The 6124-nt window shown below is 40.2% G+C and overlaps 1 pseudogene; it reads left to right on the forward strand.

Annotated features, from left to right (window-relative positions):
- LOC137983859 (dedicator of cytokinesis protein 9-like) overlaps nucleotides 1–2907 on the forward strand; it is a 66164-nt pseudogene extending 63257 nt beyond the window's left edge.
- Nucleotides 2908–6124: the final 3217 nt, after the last annotated feature.

The following is a 6124-nucleotide window of genomic DNA, read 5'->3' on the forward strand; positions in this document are numbered from 1 at the left end:
TTACATAAGACGCGAACACCCGGTGTAAATGGTACAAAATCTACGTTCACGGCTTTCTCAAGCCGCGGCTTATCCTGGCCTGGGAGTTTATACTCGTATAAATAGTCCCTTTCGCGTATTATGTACGCCGCGGCTAGAGTAATCCACGGCTTATTTTCTCTCGTATAAACGGCCCTAATGTCGTCTTCTTTTGTTTGAGAGCCTGGAACCAAATGTTTACTTGTCGGAGCCTCAGAGCAGTTATCTCATGACGACTTCTCTGGCGCCATTCTCAGTATTTGACGTTCGCGAAAAACTTGGGATGTTACAAAAACTCCTCAGTAGCGCTGTTTTCTTTTTTTCCCGAAATTCTTAAGCTCGACAAATTTTTGGCAAAGCACTTTTATTGCGAAGAATTGGCGGAAAAGTCAGAAGCTACGTCTACATAATTATTTTCTCCGTTGTCTGGCATTTTCTGTGACAACGAACTGCAGTTTCGGCAACAGAAAGCTCAAAATAACTTAACTATCAGTGGTCAGCTGCAGGATGACAACAGAGTTTTATTATTTTTCATTCAGTGAATGTCGAAAGAATTCAAAGCTTTGTAGGTTCATTTCGAAAACTCACAATGGTCAGTTGACACCGCTCTTCAATTCAAATGTTCTGGTAAGTTGATCACAGAAATTAAATATTCATTTTATCGTCTGTCTATTGTTTCGTGGAACAATGAACATCACATCTACGATACGAGTTTGCATAACAAAAGAAAAAACGCGCATCAAATGCGCGTTTGGAAACGCGCATTTAAAAACGCGTGTGCGCAAAAAACGCGCGTGCGTTTTGCGTCTGCGTAGGACGCATATTTCTGGTCTGCACTGTAGTCAAATTTCACGCTACGGCTGGATGCAACCGACGTACATGCGCAGTGTCTCATTTTCGGGGAAATTTACTTCCGGCAGCCGTATCAGCTCCAGCTGTAGCGATTTGCTTTAAGTCCCTAATTATCGCTATCATGCTCAACCTCATCCAATAATTGTTAATTAAATTATCGCATTTTGGTCGAAGATAAAAGTGTGGCGTAATGGCTGTTGCAATTAGTTCAATAGGAGTCTCAACACCGGCATCATTTGATGGTTACTTTTTTCCATTTATCCTAGATTTTCACCACGGTGACAGCATCCAATAGTGTGTCGTCGCTTGTTATGTGAAAGAAATCAAACTCACTGAATGACTGTGTCACGTTGACACACTTATGGCCTATCACCATGGATTTCTGATGCGATGGGTTCAATTCAGACGTATTTTACGTCTCAGTCGTTCATCTTCTTATTTGAAGCTAGTCACTAAAGCGACAACGAAGCAAACAGAATTTGTTCCTTAGAATCTTTGCAAAGACTTGTGAGAACTTACTGGTGTGTTGTACTTTCCACTTGAGGATGGAAAGAAAGATGAAATGGGTGTCGGATCTCATCACTGGGCTATGTGTTGCCCTTGGGGCGATTGTTTTGACAGTGAACCGATATAGACAAGACCAGCAGGTTTTATTATTGCTCAAAGGAACACAGATCTCTTTTGCGCTGTCATACGTTAAGTAAAAGAAAGAGCAGACTCGAAATACCTGTAGAAAAAAGATAAGTCATAGATCCTCTGTTTCTTGAAGCAGACAAAAACCTCCGATTTCATTTGGTCATATGGTTCACCTTGGAATTAATGCAGATGTTTTGCAACTGAGTTGTGAGCGGTATTTGTCGAGTCCTGAAAGGGCGAAAAAAAATGACAACGCTGAGTATAATGCCCTCACAAACTTAACTTGCATCATCAGACAAGTTTGGCATCTGTTCTTATTTTATGTTGTAACAATAATTTTTTTTTCTGTCATTTTTGTTAGTCTGAAATTGATCGTGCATCATATGGCGTACATAACGGAGAGACATTGAAATGTCTGTAACTTAGAGGGATAAATTGGTAAAGAGGTGGCAAGTAACTGGTAACGTTTTTTCTGCCCATCCAGCGATTTTGTTCCGTTTTCCATTTTATCATTTCCGCCCATGTTCATGTGAAAACAAACATTAGTATTGAATAATAAAAAGGATGGGTTACTTCGGCCGTTAAAAGTCAACCTATTTTTATTCGTGTTGAATACGAGTTCAAATTGTCAAATACTATTAGCTCTAAGACGGAAATTTCGTCCGAGAAATAGGTGTAAATTAAGTAAAAATCTTGGGGCTAATTTATCGGCTAAACGTAAACGTATAATCTAGCAATTCAACAGTCTTAAATAAAATTAACATTATTGTGATTCCTTTTTAAACACATTGAAGAAAAATTCACTACGAAAGAAACTTGAATAGTTATAAGATGTTATTTTGTTTCAATCAATCGTATTTAGAGCGATTTAGTTAGGTCTATGTACCAAGGAGACAAGAGAACCCTCGCCGGTGAGATCTTGTAATTCCGAGCATTTTTAGGCATTATTAATTTCTCACTAGGTAGAAAAATCTTTCACAAGTACAGCCTTAGTTTTTACATACTTTTTAAGTAAATAAGTGGTTTAAAAGAAAAATGTTCAACTTCCTCCAAAAAGGAACGAACTCTAAGAATTAACGATATTTCGTGGAACTTCAGTTAATACTGTGATTTAGCGTTGCGTGCACGTAAAACGGCAAACGAGAAATGCCTGTGGAAGGCTGCTGCTTGACGCAAAACAATGAATATTCACTTATTTTAACTTGTATCTCAATTTTGAGAAGCAAAAATTAAGCAAGTATCTGATTTTTGGCCATCCGCAAAGTGCAGCGTGACGTTTGCTGTTTACGGTCACCGCGACGCAGTCTCAACATTTCATACAAGTGTTTTGTTACCCGAGAGCACAAGTAATGATTAAATAAAGAGATAAAATAAAAAGGACTAATTTTTACATGGCTTCCAGTCAGTTGTGCATCTCGTAATTTTCCCAGTTTTCGAGATAAATCAGTTTTATCCATGTGGAATCAATGTAATGTGTACTGGGTGGGCAAAAGATTCTCTCGTGTCTGAAAGGCACCGCATCCCTGCGGCAAGCACGCAGCTGACCATGTAACCCCTAGGCGGTTATTTGGCGTCTATGGGGCGCGGAAATAACTCTTAGCTAAAGCCAACTCCACTGCGTCGTGTCTGCGATTTTTCTGACCCTTCTCCTATTCAGCAACGCTCACTCTTGGAGTCTGGAAAACCATTTCACCTTCATCACCGCGCATTAAGTATAGAGTGGCTTCTATGTGATTATAAACCTATAGTGTTATTATTGCCCGTGAAGGTTACATTGCATGCTTCGTATAATGTCATTGAAATTACTCTTGACGAAAGCCAACTCTACTATGTTGTGTTTTCAAGTTTTATCACCCTTCTCCGAATCAGTATAAGGTTATAAAATTACTTTTCAATTCTGCAAAATCCTTCTTCTTTATCTGCCACGCATAAAGTATAGAATGGTTTTTACGTGAGTATAAACTCACAGTATTACTATTGTCAGTGAAGGCTGCATTCCATGCTTTGTAACGTCCGTCAGCCATTGAAATGTGCTCAGGATTCATATACTCGTGGTACGTGGGCCGAGTTTGTGCTAGTTCCAGCCCCTGCACCGAGGTTTTTTTCCTTGCTCCAACTCCAAAAATCACCACGTACCTCAATGCAATTGGGGGAGTCCCACCTCTGCAATCAGCCCGGCGACCTCCTCTTGACTCAGAGGGTTTTTCTCCCTCAACAAATTGACTCCCAGCTTACTAGAGAGATGCACCTCGCATGGGTCTCCCACCCTTGCAGACTTAAAATTAGGAAACATTATCCAAAACTCCATTCTTCCTTTTAAGGACCGTACGGAGGAATACGTTAAAGTGTTAACACACAACACTTTTTGTATAAAGTTCTCCAACTTGATCAACCTTGTAGAAGACAAGATGTGATTGAACCTGTCCCTGAAACAGCATGTTAATTAGTGCAAAGGCAGATGTGACAAACTCATGTTTTGGTAACGGGATCTTGTAAAGACTTTCATTAACTCTCAGACCGATCCTGTACAGCGGAAAATTTACAAATTTGCAATTGATTGCAAGATGTGGTTTCACGGACTCGATTCATACCCATTCCGGACTCGCTGACAAGCAATTTGCTTTTACTAGCTATTTACGGTTCATATATCGCATTTGCTATATTGATATACTTCAAGAAATTAGCACATGGATTTGAAATGAAGCCAAGCCTGTTTTTTTCCAAATATGGTAGAGCTGAATTCACAACTACCGAAGACAAATTCTGTCTGTGGTCAAAGCCGGATTTGAACCAGGGTGCGACCGCAAGTGCATAACCCCATAGTCCGATTGAGGAATGAAATAATGCAGGGCGGAGGCTACACAGGAAATGATCTTTACTTTCTGCTAACCAAACGCTGTGTTACCTGGCGTTTAACTATGAGCAGGAATTGCCATTTATATAATGAGTTTTGAGTGTCCCACTGCCTCCACAAGTTCAACACCTGGTTAATCCATGCTGTTTTTTGATCTTGGCTTTTACACTTTTTTGAAGTCTTCTTGCAAACGCAAGTCTTTTTGCCCCTCCTATTTACTATAAGTCACTTGTTGTTACCCAATTTCAAGACTTGCAGCTCCACTATCTCCCTCTTAAAATGATCACACACCTCTTTTGTCCTCGTGATGTTTATATTCCCTCAATGTCTTAACTTCCTTTGCCATGCTGCCTTCAAAAGAAGTTCCTGGATCTCGCTGTCATATCTCTTCAATACGGTTTGGTATCATGAAAGCTTCTAAATCCACGCCGTCTTCCTTTTTGCGTTCGACGTTAGGAGAACGCAATTTCTAACCTTAGGGATCCCGTGCATAGGGTGAGCTTGATCAAGTTTTCGTTTTTCATTCGTCTGCTGTTTCAACGCTATCTTGAATTACATCATACGTGCATACCCATCTCAGTTTGGATACGTCATATACGCAAACGACGATCGCTCACCTCTTGTAAGGCAAGAGGCATTTTTTAGTAATAATCTCCTAGACATTTTCAAAAACTTTCAGATTTTCAACAATTTTAGTTTCTGTGACGCCATCGCCTCTTTACTCCAAACTTTCCATTTTTGGACGCATTCTACAAACCTCACATATTGATATTTTCGATGAAGGGTCTTTTATACATAAATATGCATATTTTTCATAGCATCTTGGCTCGCCTAGTGATCCCAACCTCTAAAGTTCTCTCAACGAACGCACTTCATAATCTTACTCCTACTCTTAGTAATATTGCTCATATTGCTCCAAAGAACGACGGCATTCACTGCCACGTCAGAAACATTCCCGAATCTTGCGAATCAAATTTTACTCCTCGTCAACTTAACAATACAACAAACGCTTCGCAGTTGCGATACTGACATGAATTTTAAATGTCAGGCACGCTCTGAATTTAATGTCCGTTGAGGTAATCATCAACGAAGTAAGACGGCCCGCAATTAGAAAATTGAACGAGACTTACCTGGAAGTTGAAGTTTGATTGGAATTCTATCAGGCATCTAGAGAGCAGAGATTACACGAGATACTACGCATGCGCACGGTTGGTCATCCTTCAGAGAGGAGTGGCCACATGAGGCCCCATGATAAAAGAACACAATATAACAAAACCCTGGGAGGGATTTCTTGAACAGTGGGTGGGCGTGTAATCTCTGCTCTCTTCCAATCAAATTTCAGCCTCCAGGTAAGTCTCGTTTAATTTTCTAATTCTATCAGGCATCTACCGCAGAGATCCCACGAGATTTTAAAGTCATGTGGTCACTCAGGACATCAAGACCCAATTTATTGTACAGAACTACCAAGTACAATGTATACCGAAGCATTAGATAACCTGCACAAAATCAACTCAACTGTACAGAACGAAAAATTGCCTGACAATAGGGAAACAATCAGTGCGTTTCCATAGCAGCAGAGAGGATAGCATGACTAAAACTGTCAGATACATTTGGGGACTGAACTGAACATAGTCACTGCTCCAACTGGCTCTTTCATAATTACAGGCAATGAAACATTACAGTTACTAGCCTTGCTTGTAGATGCTGCTCGGGTTCTATGCGGTTTAAATAGGGTGGTGTCTACACCAGCCTTTTGCATCACAG

This window comes from Montipora foliosa, chromosome 13 (genome assembly GCF_036669935.1).
Source record: "Montipora foliosa isolate CH-2021 chromosome 13, ASM3666993v2, whole genome shotgun sequence".
Classification (NCBI taxonomy): Eukaryota; Metazoa; Cnidaria; class Anthozoa; order Scleractinia; family Acroporidae; genus Montipora; species Montipora foliosa.